This window comes from Molothrus ater, chromosome 11 (assembly GCF_012460135.2).
Source record: "Molothrus ater isolate BHLD 08-10-18 breed brown headed cowbird chromosome 11, BPBGC_Mater_1.1, whole genome shotgun sequence".
NCBI classification, from domain to species: domain Eukaryota; kingdom Metazoa; phylum Chordata; class Aves; order Passeriformes; family Icteridae; genus Molothrus; species Molothrus ater.
This window is the reverse complement of record NC_050488.2, coordinates 1,744,876-1,759,944: the sequence shown is the minus strand read 5'-3', so window position 1 is coordinate 1,759,944 and position 15,069 is coordinate 1,744,876. Positions and strand designations below refer to the sequence as shown.

Here is a 15,069-nt window from a genome sequence, read left to right as displayed (position 1 = left end):
TTTTCATTGCTGCCAGTGTCTGCCAACTCCTATTGCAATTAAAGGGTAATCTTTTCTAAATGGTGCTAAATTAAGGCTTAATCCCTCCCTCATGCCACATAAGAGGATGAATCCCTGGTTTTCTGAAAACAGCTTATTGTTTGGGCCACTGTCCAACCAACCTGTACAACAATGGTCCTGGATGGTTTGTGTGTGGAGAGGACTCATGCTTTTTTATTGATCTGCCTGTAGATACAACTCCAAAGTCCCCTATGAGGTGTATGGAGAAGTAGTTATTTACCACTTCCTTGTACGGCTCATACCATATGAAACTTGGGAGGTACCTGTTGTGAAGTCCTGACCCTGGATGCTGTGGTGATGGGAGATGACTTTGCCTTGACTGTGTGTGCTGGGTCCATGCTGTTGGCTGTCCACTCACTAGCCACCAGCCATGCGCTATGTAAGTGTTGCATGAAAGCAAACAGTCCTGGCAGTATGGATTGGTTTGTTTTAATCACGGCAGCTGTGTGTGTAAAACTGTAGTTTAAATTACTGTTATTACGTGAGGCTACTGCCACAACATAAATCAAGGGGGGTTAACTTTTCACTGCTCTTGGAATTGCTGAACTGGATTAATAAACAACAAATTTCACCTTTGGGGACAGGAGGAGACTGCCTTTCAAGCCCTTGTTAAGACTAGGCTTTTATGCCTCTCCTTGGGGGAACTACTGTGTAGAGCAAAATGCAGTCAAAATGTTTATTTGCTCATAAATATGTGGATTTGTTTAAAGAAATGCAGTCAAATAGGATGGAAGGAGGGAGTAGTAATGGGGACAGAGGTTTGTGGGCAGCTTATCAGTGAAACATATCCAGAAGCTTGCTTTGATTCCATGTTTTTATGCAAGTTCCTTGAGGGAAAAAAGTAATTTGGAGATTTTCAGTGGGATTCTAGCAATAGGATCTGAAATATACTACTATATAAAATTATCTTAAAATCCTTATTATGTAAGACTTTTTTTCCCCATCCTGTTCACTTATGATTCTATATAGCAGTGTCTGTACCATTACGACAAAGATCAGACCTGGTGTGGGCCTTCTTGATCTGTCTGTGGCCTAGGAGAGATGGCTCCTGAATAGTCTGGTCCTCACCCAAGTGCAAGAGTGAGGGGTGCTGGCAGAGGGGTTCACATGTATCACCTCCTCAGGTGCATGACCTTGGGCAAGTGAACCTTCAATAGAGATGTTTAAATTATTAATAGAGGCAACAAAACCTGCATTGCGTTCCTACTGAACATGAGATCAGAACTTAAGTCAAGATGTGTTTATTTGTTTTAAGATGCATTTTCAGTTAGCAACCACATGAAGGGCCTCTGGCTGGAGGATGGTGACAGACATGAATGAATCTGTCATAGACATTCCCCATCTAAGAAAGCAAAAACATAGGCAAAACAGAAGAGCTGGTCGAACAGCTGTTGTGGTAACAAGTGGCCTTTGAATTAATGTTTGGAACAGTTAGAGTGATAGTCCCTTACATGTTCAAGATTCCAAATGAGGTTTCCTGTATGCATTTTTTTAAAAGATGATAATAACATTGATTTCTTTTCAGTGGATCTGGCAGTGAGAGCACTGCTCAGGAGTGTAAACATTCCTTCTGCTTCCTGCTGTTCAGCTCTGCTTTGCTGCAGTGTCTTGCCCTGCTGAAATCAGGGGTGTGATGAAATTATGAGTACAGAATAAAATCAGATCCATTAATTGGAAGAAAAATGCTTCATTTTTATTTTTGAGTAATATTTTATTGTCTCTTCATTAGTACTCCCTTGTGTTGTTGCAATCTGGGATCTGCTCTTCGTGGCCAGGATTTATGTTTCTTATGGTGGCTGTATTTATTTCCTACCACACAGACCACATAGTTCTGCACTTTTACAGGAGTTCTGCACCTTTGCACAGGAGGTGTGAAATCATATGGGATGTGCATCAGTAGCACTTCATACCTGGGTTTGCACTTGGAAGTGAATAACCGTGGAGATTCTTGTCTCCTGAGATGATGAAGAACATGCAATTATTTTTAAATTTTTAAAATAAGAGAGGGAAGAAAATAATTCCCTTATGTGTACTTACAAAGTCTCAATATTATTAGTTGTAAATTAATCCTTTAATGAAATATAAGATTTATTTATGGTTTGACTTAGCTGTGTAAAGCTATTTTAGGAGCTTTGTGATCTGCTTTCAAAGTCTCCAAAATTCACAGATTTAATTTACTGCCCTTTAATTCTGAATGTCCAAGGCCTTAGGATAAAATAACATTGTAGGTTATTCAAGTTTCTTGTCTTTGACAATTTCCTTTCTAATGGTTTTGGCAGTTTCTTACTATGTGTGAATCCATCGTGCTCTTCCAACTCTTCCTTGTTTTTCACTGGATCCTCTGAAGCAGTGCTGTCATTTCAGGTTTCAGACCTTGGCCTTGGACTCCCAAGACAGAGCTTTTTCAAGACATCCTTTGGAACTTGTAATGATCCATATTTTTGTTAATTTCTAACTGTAGTTAATTGTTCTTTGTGTGTAATGAATATTTGCTGTGCAATTTTCTGAAGAGTTTGGTAGTTCCATCTTTTCTATGTTGAATCTTGCAAGTTTTTATGCATCTTTTAACTTTGAAGAATTTTTATATGTTTTTCTTCTCTGACAAGGTGCTATACTGTTCAGCCAATAATTTAAAAATCTACACAACTTCTCTTTACAGTCTTGTAATTAACAAAGAAAAGATCACCCTTTGCCACGTCCAGTAATAATCAGGCTCTTGTCCTGTTGTTATTCAGTCATTTATTTTAACTAATTCTGCTCCCTTTTCAGTAGCCAGCAATTGTGTTTGATTAATTTGAAATCTGAGGACAGCTTTTTCTTGACCCTTTGCTGTTGCTTGCTTGCTGCTTCATTCCTGGCAAGGACAGAACATTGTGGGCTTTGTTTGGGTGTTTTCTGAAGCTCCATTTTGGTTTCTGGCGGGGATTTTAATTTTTTTTTTTTTAATTTTTTAGTTACAGTTTCTGTGAAAGATTTCTGAAGTCAGGAACAGACTGTGTTCACAAGCTATCTGTGGGTTTCTCAGATTGCATCCAATTTAGAGAATTCCCAAGTTTATCTTGATTTTGGACATTGGGCCTTGCTGAGGTAAGGTTTCCCATTGTAATTGGCAGCTCTGTCTTGCAAGCAATGAGACTCATTGACTTCCCATGGTACCATCAGGCCTGAACTTTGGAGACTGTGGGTTTGCTCATAAGGTAGAAAACAAAGCTAAACTTAAATAATGAAAAGTATTTGAATGTTTGGAGAGAAGAGGCACTTGCTTTGCAGCTGGTAGTGTCGTGGTGATGTAGGACCTCTCAGATGGCCACAGAGCATTGACACATCCCAGGATAACTGCAGTCTCTTTAGATGTGCTGGATGCTGCTAGAATGGGCTTGAACGAAGGGGCAGGATCCATAACATCTTCAGCATGTAGATGATGGTGTGCAGATCTCTCTGTTGGGCTGGCTGTTTTTGCCAAAACTCCTGCTCTTGCCAGCAAAGACTGCCTCTTATTGCTCTGTTTTTGACAGGTATTCTGCTCCAAAATGAGCAGTGACTGCTGTAATCTTTACAGGGCCCTGTAAATGAGCTGCCAGTGTGCTTGTGCTGTCATGTGCTGAGGGGCTTTCTCCCTTCCTATGCAGTGCTGCTGGGACCCCTGCAGGGATGGGGCCCTAAGGGAGGCCTCTGTTTCCTGTTTGCCAGTGTTTAAGTCATGCACCAGGGCTTCACTTCCTCCTGTATTTTGTATCTCTCTTTCCTAATCCTCCCTTTACTTCAGAAAGTGTCTCTTAGAGTTGAAGAGATGGAAATGCACTTGTCCTCCCTTTTTTAAGCGATGGTAAAACCCCGTCCTTGAATTGTTTCTGACATTGACACTACTGTCAGACAGACATTGGAGGGCGCTTGGCAGTGCCTCGCCAGCCACATCAAGTATCGATTGAGCTGTGTGCTCCAGATTAACTGGTGCACACCAGTGTCTTGGCCATGTGGCTGTTGCAGCTGGCAGTTGCTCTCTACAGGGTGTTTGTAGAAATTGCATTGCGAGAAGGCCAGGTTTTGTCCCTCGCCCTTCTTGCTTTTTTACCTAAACCTTAAAATAGAGGCTCAAATATGTGTACTGTTCCTGGATGTAGGTTGCAAGCAGAACATGTCAGAAGGAATCGAGAGACTCCTCTGGAATTTGTTGAAAATACTGTGCTAGTAGGACACAATAGATTATGCAGTTGTATTTGGGTTAAACTGTCTGGACCTTTGCTTAGGTTCTAGGGGAGAAATAAATTTGTTATTCAGGTGTAATGAGTTCTTAATTAAAGGGCAATTAGATAACAAGAAAATGTCTGCTTTTGCAATGCAGAACTAGCTACCAATGGTACATTGGATGAAATGCCTTGTGCAGTTTGTGCACGTGTACGTGTGCATGCCTCTGTGAGAATGATTGAAGACCACTAAAACCAGAAATCCTGACTAGTAGTTTTGGTTTTTATAAAGCTCTCTGCATAAAAGTACATGAACAACAGAGCTCACATGAGCACTGGTAACTTTGACATATGCAGGAAGTGATTCCACACTTAGCATTAGTCTCCTTTAATACTTCAGTAATTGAAAATCTGCTTAGGTATTTTAAATAATTAGTCAGAGATGGTAAATTTTTTTTTCCCCCCAAAGCGCCTCATGCCCTGGTTCATTCTGGTACCACCAACTAGTAGGTATTTATATGTACTGGGCTGTGTTTATGCAGCCGTATTTCTGACTCCTTATGGAGTTTGTTCCTGGAAGTTTCTGTTATTGTCAGAACCAGGGGAAGCCACTATGCTGGTAAATAAGCAGCAGTGTAATAAGCTGTACATTACATATGTTTTGCAGGATGCAACTTACTTCCTTGTGTTATTTCTAGAGTGGGTGTGCCTGCACAGCAGGCAAGCCTTGTTCTTAGGAGGAGTCCTCTTGCAATGAGTGCTGTATGCTATTAGCTATTGTATTAAAAAAAAAAAAAAGGAAAACATTTACTTGAATATCACTGGAGGATTTCATGCTTACTGTTATCCATACAGATAAAACATCCTTGGTTGGGAAGCAAAGCCAGTGAAGAGGATGGAAAGTGTTTTCTATCACCACTGTGTGTGTGTGCTCCTTTGGTTACCAATAATTAAAGAGTGAGTGGCAGCAGTGTCTCCTGAACCTCTTAATCTTGCTCCCAGTTAAAACAATTATCTTCTTGGTTTTCTAATTTCAACTGCTGGGTTGGGGCAGAGGAGTGAGAGAGAGGTTAAACTTGATTTCTTGGGACTGTCTGCTGATCCAGGGAGCAGTTCCTTTGGTGCCAACTTAAACTCTTGGTTGACTTTGTAGAAGCCTACACTTCAACATCGGTTGCATAAGTGGATTGTGCTCATATTAATAAGTAATCTTTCTTGTATGGGCGCAACAATGTTATATCTTGTGCTTTATTTTTATGTTCCTTTTATAGAAAAGTAGTTCATAATCTTGCAGCAGCTTTTTTTGAATTCTGGAGTTAATCATGTTGAAGCACGTTCAGCAGGCTTTTACAACAGTAGATGAGTAGCCTGATTCTTCAAATTTCTACAATGTCACTTTGTTTCCTTACAGTGTAGTACTTAACAGGTACCTAAGGGGAACTGAGCTCTGCTGTAAGGTTGCGCTGCCGGGACACTCTGGAAGGTATAATCCTTCTCTCCAGCTCACACCGCAACATTTTATGGAAGGCAGTCTAGAATTATTTTGTGTGTTAACTGGGGTTTCTCCAAAGAAAGTGTAGACCATTATTTTAACAAAATGAAAGCCAGATCAAGGACTGGACTCTTTCCTGGAGCGTGCACAAATCTTCACTGTTGCATGACGATTTGGAAGATGCTTGATGTCAGTATGGAGTGGGCTGACGTGGTGGGAAGTGATGTAATGTTTTGAAAAGCCTCACAACTTCCCTGAAGGTACCAAATCTCCTTCAAGCTGTTGTTTGTGAATCTACACCTGCTATGTAGTTTATGGTAGTGTTTGGCCCCTGGGGATATTTGTGTGTGGGAGAAAGAGCCTACTCTCAAACTCATGGAAGTGCGAGAGCCTTTGTGATGGTGAGGAGCAGATGAGGAGCTGAGATCTGTGTGGCTGTACTGGCGCCCAAGTGGTGGCTGGCCACAGGCTGTGTGTGAGCTGGGCTGTGGATGAAGGAGGTAGTGGTGCTGGTCGAGAGATCCAAGGTTGCCAAGAGGAACTCGGTCACCTGCTACTTGCAAGGCCACACACATTCCCAGTGCATATGCCTGACAGACTGCAGGCAAAATGTTGTGTGCAAATAGAAAAAGAAAGGTTTTTCATGCAAGTCATGTGTGGGGCAGTTAAACTATTTGCATTTTGGTCTAATGTGAAGGACAGAATGCATATACTGGCTTTGTTAAGTGTAAGTTGGTTTTGGTAAGTTTGTGAGTTGTCTTAGGTAGGTATAACTCCTCCTAACTTTAAAGACAGACATATACATGTTTTGAGGACTGAGATCTCATTTGATTTTTCTTTCATGCTGTTGCGGGACCTTTTAGTGGAAATGTTGTGTTTTAATTCCATCCAGCCTTCAAGCCCCACACTGCCACAGGATAGGTTAAGGTGGTACCAAAATTAGCCAGATGGAAACTGTCTAATGCGGTTTTGAGTATTAGAAAGCAGGCGTTCTTTTTTGCAGCCATGGTCACTTGGAGGATTCCTGCTCTGATTGAGTGCCCTGGTAAACAGAGATTTAATGGTACACTCTGATTATATATTCATTAGCTGTGCCTGCTTACTTGATGCGTATGTGATACTTTCTTTTACATAGTTGCCCTCCTTATTGGAAGTCCTAATGTGTTCCTTGGGGTCTTCTTTGGTGGTCTTCAATTTCTGGTGTGCTTTTTAGGTGACTGTTTTTCAACCCTCACTTTTGAGGAAGTGTAATATCATTGTTTTGCATGCCTTCTGCTTTGTCAGCCATATCTATTTCTCCAAGATTGCATTGTTCCCTTTATTTGACAAGAGTAAAAAAAGTATTGTTCTATTGTTCTTATCAAAGGTGAAGATGAGAAGGAAGGCAAAAGGGTGTCAGCAGAGGTACTCCATGATGCATTTGCTCACTTTCCAGTGATTTATTGATCAGGCATTTACTGAACAGCAATGGGTATCATTTGATTATTAACACTAGATGAAAGCTTTTTCTTCTAGGAATTATTACAATAAAGGCTGTGTGAGGCACCCTCTGTTGCACCCTCTGAAGGTTCATAACATATCTTCTCAGGACTAATTATGGGCTTTATTGAAATTATTCTTTTAGGTCAGCTGCTAGAGATCTAGTGTAATACTTACAGATCACTGTGCCTGGTTTTCAGTTTCTAAAAATTATTTCATTGTAGATAATATCCACATCAAGTTTCTGCGCAATTATTTGTAATGCATGTCCTGACAGGTGCTTAGCTCAAGTGCTTGCAGAGGAGACACAGTCTTAACAAGACACTACTGTAAAGAGTCCATTTGCAGTCACTTCTCCTTTCATATGCAGGGGAAAATGACCCAATGACCTGCTTAACAGGATCAGCCAACGTTGTGAACTGGCCTGTACAAATAAATAATTCAGTCAAATTTAGCAGAGGGGTTTAAAAATGAGCAACCAATGATCAAATTTCCTGCAGTGTGACTTCTGGGAAGAGTGAGTCTCAGCTATGTTTCGATAACACAGTAGGCAGGTAAGGGGAGCCTTTGCACTTGTAAGTAGAAATCTCTAGTCTCCTCTGCTGTCTAGCCCCTAAATAGTGATGATGTTCAGCAGCATCAACTCCTTCTCCTACACATTTCCATCTTTCTTTTCTTTGAGGCTTGGTCTGGAGCTGTGTAGATGTTCCTGGCAGTAGTTAATTGATGCACAGAAGAGAAAGATGCCTCAGGATAGCTTGTTTTTTGTTCTTCCTTAACCCATCAGACCTAAAATTATCCTGAAAGGAGTAGTTTTTTCTGTTGACTTGTTTGTCACTCCACCTCATGCACCCCTCTCATGCACCTTTTCTTTATTTATAAGAAAGCAGAAATGAATGCTCACCAAAACTTCCATTCCTCTCTGGCTTAAACTCAGTAGAATGCAATTGAGTCCTTTTTAATTCTACTTCCCTGTTACAGTTATAGGAATTTTTAGTACAAAAAAAAACCCCAAACTAACCAAACAACGAAAACAACCAAAACTAAAATCCCAGGCTTTGGCTGAGTGCCCGTTGAAGTTGCTGGCGACAGCTGGACTTGCTGGTGGGCTGTGAAGGGGTCTTGCTGGTTGTGTGGCTTTTATGGGAAGTTGATTAATGATGAAGGCAGCAGCAGGTTCTGAGGTGGCCATGGGGACACCGTCCTGCCCACTGTCTCCAGAGCAGGACACTGGGGATAAGGAAATGCTCCACCATGTCAGGAAATGTACTTTTGATGTCAGTAGTCACATGTGTTTATAAGTGACAGAGACCACATTTTGTGAGGATATGTATTTAGGTAATTTATAGCACAAACTTTGAAACAAAAGTAGCATTCACATCTTCAAGAGCAGTGATGCCCACAGTCTTTCATGGCAGTGATGAATGAAATACTTTGTGACTAATGTCCTTGGCTTTTAACTCCAAGCTTTCCAGGACCTCTGCTTGGAAGTCAGAGCGGACAGAAATGACTCCTGGCAGGGCTGGCTTTATTCTCTTACACCAAAGGGAGAGAGCATGTGTACCTTGATCACAGTTTGTTGCCTGTTGCTAGGAGGGGAAGGATGAGTGCTAATCTCAGTTAATTGGTAGAAAGCCTCCTGAAAAAAGACTTGAATCTCTCTTGAGTAGTGGTAGAGAGCAACTGAAGGAAAATGTCCTGTTTGATGTTTAGTCTCATGACTTTTATCCTTATTTTTTGAAAAAAAGGACATCTTGATTAATGGCACCTTTTCTTATTGGGGGCTTGGGTTCTGTTTAATTTTTATGGGTAAACCATTCTTTCATTGCAAAAGTAGCTAATGATAGCCTTCTAAAAGGGGCAGTTTCTGCAAATCCCTCTTGATCTTCAGTACAAAAGAAACAGAAACATATCTACTAGAGTGCTCTCAAACCTCACCACAAAGGTGAATAGGCACCGCTGTTTGTGTTTCCTCTGGTGGTGGATGTACATGGTACTGCTCTTCTGGTGCATGCATGCACATGAGCATCACTCTGCTTTTTAAATTTGATTGAGAAAGGCAAGGGACTCTTTTCAGACAAGCTCTCCTTTATTGCCTTTCTCCCGTGTTTATGTCAGCTTTTCTTGTCAATGAGTTTAAAACTAATTCCTCTTTTCCTAATGTGCTTATTGGAGGAACTTGTGCATGTTCTGGTCTGCTTGTGGTGGTGCAGCAGCCACGTTAATGTGACTGTGATAGCAAGAAAGGCTGAAGCATCAATTAAACATCACTGTGTGAGTGAAGGAAAGGGTTAATGCCTTATGCTGCTTCATCTGTTGAGGATGGTTAGCATCATCATATAGCAGTGTTTCACTGCAGAGAAAAGGCTAGTGTGACATTTACTAAGGACTGCCCTTGCTGCTTGACATTTTCAGCATCATGTGTGGCTGGATGCACAGCTTGGAAAACGGGAAGAAAGGAGGTGCACAGGCAAAGGAGTCTTCATTGGAGAAGAAATGAGCATGGGGATCAGTGATGTCCAGAAGTTGATTTATATTGTGGAGTTCTGTGCTCTTTTAAGATTTTTCTCCCTCTATTATTTTTTCATCCCATGTATAAGCAATTGTCTCTCTCTGCTCCCTCCCTTCTCCTTTAAATGGAGAACACAAGTTCAGGTTTAGATGACAAATGAATTTTTAAGCAACTTATTTTATGAAACTCCTTCACTGAAATAATTGTGTTGTTTTCTGTTTTTTTGGGTGTATTTGTGCATGGCACAGGAACCTCCCTGTGATTTTGACTGAGTATGAGTGGGATGTCACTTCCTCTGTTTCATCTGTGTCATCTCAAGGCCCATGGGCTATGACTTTCCTTGTCAGTGTCTCTGCTTTAAGCATCCATGAGACTCTCTTTCTGACCTTTCCTAGTTGCTGTGTTTTGATGTGTGTAAAAAGACAGGTACAGGGTGAAGGTAGTGCCCTAGAAACAATGCAGGGCAGTCTCCAGAGCCTCTAACAGTCCCTGTGCAGCATCTGGATTCTGATCAGCTCTTGACAGGCCTTTAGGAACATTGCCTCCTTGCAGAGGTTAGTAGAGGATTTGAGATCATACAGGGTTTGTTCAGAAAAAGCCCTTTCCAGCATCTCTTTGGGAGTTTTTATTTGATAGTGGCATCCCAGTATTTTGTATTTTTAGCAGTCTAGTTCAGGATCCCAGAAAATATGGAAGCATAACCAGCTTCCATATTTGGATGACTTTTGGGCTAAGTAGAGATCTGGCGTGACAGATTATAGAGGCAAATAAGGCAGAACTGTTCTGATTTTCCTGAAGGCCTGAGAGTCTTTTTTTGAGCATGACTGAGATCAATCTGTGCATCTCCCATACCACAGCAGCTGTTCTGAGAAAAGCATTTAGAATTCTCTAAGAAGCATGTTTCAGAGATTCTTCACATTTCATGTGTTCTGTGAACAGCTGCACTGTGATAAAGAACTTCTTTCAAAGATCATGTTTAAAATTTTAACAATTTTTTAAGAACTTAATATGTTAACAGTATGCTAAACTTCACAGAATTGGGAAAACTTTCTTCTCAAAGCTTGGAGTCTGATATGAAAGCTTCCTTCAGTGTACTGGGTTTCATGCAGAAAGCTTATCTGCATCTGCATGATTGGGATCTTGTTCCTCCTGCAACATAAACAGATGAATCTGTATTATCATCAAACCTAGAGGAAGCGTCACCTTTTTTTAAGTCTGTCTTTTGGAAATCAGTACTTTAAACTCAGTCTAAATGTAGCTTGATCCAGGGCTTCATTTGAAGTGAACTGGGTTTGACCATTTTATATAACATTGCAGTTTTTGGATGAGTCTGCCTCATCCATTTGCTGTCCAGATTCTTTTTTCCATTCATAATTGTTGTGGAGAGCTTTAAATTCTTGAGATTTAAGACGTTATCATCTGAAATTTGTAGTAATCTCCTTAATTTAGCAACGATATTTTCTGGGCTATTTAAGAATTTGATAGCATGTATTTTCTACATGCCTTGAGTCTGCTGATGTAATTCTGTAAACATGAAAGTGCATTTAATAGCATTTTCGATACTAATTTTGGTAAACCTTCACCAGCAAATTATGGTAAATTTTCTGTATGTGTCAGGGATGTTGTAATTGGCCTTTGGGCAATGCTGTCTTAGTGTATTTGAAGGAAGAGAGGAGAAGGACCTCACAGACTGGTGTAGCTGGTAGGGGATGGCAGCTTGACCAAAGAAAACCTGACAGGGTGTCAGTTGATCTGCAGCTTTGGCAGCAGGTTATGAGCGAGGACCAAATATTAGCATCTGCATGATTCGGTGCACTTGCACCACATAACTGCGAGTCCCCACTGGGAAATGTTCCATGTTTGCCTGGTCCAGTGGTAAATGGCTATACAAAATTTGGAGTTGTGTATGACAGAATTTGAGGTTGTATGTTGGGGGTAGAGGTTCATTTATGTTGGTTTCAGATGTTGTTAAACCCAAGGAGGGCTTTTGATGTGTGTCTCGTGCAGCTTTCTGAAGAGATAGTTGTGAGTAAGTTGTACCTTTGTCCAGAAAAGTGCTTTCCAGTGCACTGACAAGCACAGCTGAGCAAATAGTAAGACAGCATTTTGGTTCATGAACTCTTTGATTTTGCTTTTTCCTTGATCTTGGGAATCTGGAAGATAAGAATTTTGATAATCCCTTAACATTAATGTCTCGTAATTCCTAGAGGCAGCTGTTGAGCAAAACATGATGTTTTGCAGCCCTCACATCAGAAGCTTTTATTTTGTGAAGAGATACTCCAAAGTCTATCATTCCAGTATAACTGTGAACACTTTTCTTCCCTAGTAGATGGAAGTAGGGGTTTGGAAGAGGAGGAAGAGTAGAGTAACTGACTTCTGCTCCTGTGCTTTAGATAATGTTAAAGCGAAAGTAGATGGACAGGTGCTGGACTCCAGCATGTATGAAGGTTTAGGGGTTTCGTGCATAGCAGTAAAAAGTCAGTTTTCCTAGCTTGATTTAAGACAGGTCTGGGCTGTAGTTATGGCAGGTAATTGCATTGCCCTGTAATTCTGCACAGTTTTGTTAAAAGTTAATTTCCTGTTCTCCATAGGAGTTATGAAAATGGCTTGTAACAGTGATGTCTGAGGTTGTTTCTAAGTACATATAAGAGAGATAACAAAGCTTGGTTGGAATGGAAGTGCTTTTTTCAAGTGTTGTCTTATAAATGCATGCAGCTTGCATTGTTCCAGGCTGTCTGTCCCGATGACTATGACTCTGAAGGAGGTGTCTCGTGTTCTGTGTATGTCAGAGGCTGTTTACACACAGTTCTGTACTCCAGGCAGCAATACTCAAGCTAACGGCAGGGTTTCTGCTGACACTTCACAAGCATGCGGGCTGAGAGCAAATAACAGCCTTACTGTGCAGAAATAACTGGAGCCCACAAGGAGCAGCAGCATCCTTTGGTAGGAGTGACCATGAGCTTGTTTCTGCAGTTACTGTGTGTGAGCAGTTCCATTTGGTTGGAATGGAACCAGCTTGGACAAGCCATAATAAAAGGCAGTTTCTGAAAAGGGAGTTTGCTGTAGTGAATGGAAAAACCTCTCACACATAAAAGTAGTGATAAGCTACTGAACTTCACCTTGCCATCACCAGAGACTAGAGACTTGTGATTTATGTCTCAAAAAATAGTGAGTGATTGACAGCTGACCATGGGATTAACACCACACCTTCAAGCCTGAGCAAAAATATGTGTTCTTTTATGGAAATGTGGGAAACTTGTAAACTGATGAAAAGCTGTCATGTAAGAGTAAGATTTTATATATAGAATTTATTGTTGTAGGATTTTACTGAGGCCAAAAAATGCATAAACCTCTGAAAAATAAGGAGGTATTTTACATGGGTAACTCAAAGTTAGTAGCTTTCCCAAATTAGGCATTCTCCATTAAAGTTTAAGGCAATCCCCAGCTTGAAGAGCTTATGTGGTTTCTTGCACCTTTCTCTGAAGCATCTGGCATTAGCCTCACTAGAAGACAGGATATTGGATTTTTAAAAAGTCTCATCCTCTATGGCAGTTTCTGTGTTTAAATACTCCCTGTCAGTTGTGACTTGGGCAAAATGATGACATTTTCTTTCCAGATATTAAAGAAACCCATGGCCTAGCATCTGCCTTGGAACTTTCACAAGCAAATAAGTCATTATTTGTTGCAGCCATTATTGCTGCTAATAAAGTCCGGGGTAAGGAAGCAAAAAGGGCCTTTGCATGGTATCCACAGATGTTTTCTTTAGCCGGTGGGTAACATTTTCAGGTCCCAGGCATGCGCACATGGAGGGTCCACATTTCTCTCTCCCAAGGGACCCCAAGGGTGACCCTGGTCTGGAGGCAGTACAAAGATAAGGGCCCATCAGGGAATAGGAGTGGCTCAGGGACAAAGGAATAAGGGAAGGAGACAATGGGGTCTTAACAGCTTTTTGAGGGAGGCTTCTTGAGTGTCCCTAAACCAGGAGACCCCAGGGTCTCCACAATTATTCTTAAGAATCCCTCCTTTAGTGACATTACTGAGCTCCTTGATGGAATCATGCCTGGACTCTGAGGTCTGGGTGATCAGCTGTGGCTTTAAGCATCCTGAACTTCCATTTGCTGTTTTGGCATCCTGCAGCTGAGCAAATGGTGCTACTTCACTGGGCAAAGAGATACCCATTGTCCCTTTCTCTGTGCCAGAGATTTGTCATCCATACTGATCTTTAAAGGTGGATCTTAGTTTATTACAGGGAAAAAATAGTGTATTTGAGGAGCTAGTGTGCTTTTTGTTATCCCTTTAACATTTATGGAGATCTTGGGTATTAGGCTTTTAAGCTGCTTTGTTGAAATTCATTTGACAAGGACTTAACAGCACCAGATGGTGCTTTTTGTCTGAAATATGGCACTTTTTAGTTTCCCTTAGGTTATCTTGATGAATCTGGCTAGAATTTCTCCAATGGATATTTGTCTCCTATATCTCTGACTTGCTTATTTGAAATAAAATTTAGTCTGATAGGAGCAATATCTGTGTTCCTTTAATCAGAGGCAGAGTTAGCATACTTGATCAGCTGTTTCGGCCCTGGTATAATCAGTAGTTTCTGTGCTATTAATGTGCCTGCTGCAATATACAGAAGTAATAAAACACTGAAATCTGTTTCTCTTCAAAGCAGATTTTTTTTCTTCTTTGACAGTATTTTTCTGAAGAGCTGGCATCAATTGAAAATTTATGACTAGATAAGGAGTTTCATGAGATGCTTCTCTGTCCTTGACTTGGCCTGATATTAATGTTGACTAGGAAAATCTGCCATGTTTTGGCATCCCGAAAAGATACTGTGGCACCTGAAAGCTCCAAATATGCCTTGGGTTGAATTGTGGTGCAAGCGTGTGCAACGCTTAAAAGATCACATTTTTAATGTTGTTGAATATGGCCAGTCTGCTGGGCCGTGTGTTACAAATATAACTACTGGAAGTGGCCAGCTCTGCTCTCCAACATGTGCCAGTGACAGCCGCAGGCTGTTCTGTACCACAGCAGCTGGGGTGTCTGTGTGGGTTGGGGGCACATGTGGAGAACACTACCACAGGGACCATCATCACCTGCAACGGTTTCAAGCAAAATGAAGACCCTCAAAAGAAATGTGAGGAGGAAAAATAATGCCAATGTCAGGACTAGCCAGAGGCAGGCTGTGCCAAGTGGGTTGGACTTCTGACCTGCCTCTGACTACCTTTGCTGGCACACTGCTGGGGATTGATGTCTCAAGCTGGCTGGAGGATTGTCCGCTGACCTACTTCAGCCAGTGTGACCCCACTGGCTTAGCCTGGATCTGGAACAGCCCTGCCAACGTC

General features: G+C 41.3%; 1 protein-coding gene across 2 annotated transcripts in view; it reads left to right on the top strand.

Annotated features, from left to right (window-relative positions):
• The window catches only part of BICD2 (BICD cargo adaptor 2), a 50,657-nt gene that overhangs the window by 13,786 nt on the left and 21,802 nt on the right, over positions 1-15,069 (top strand). The window lies entirely within an intron of this gene.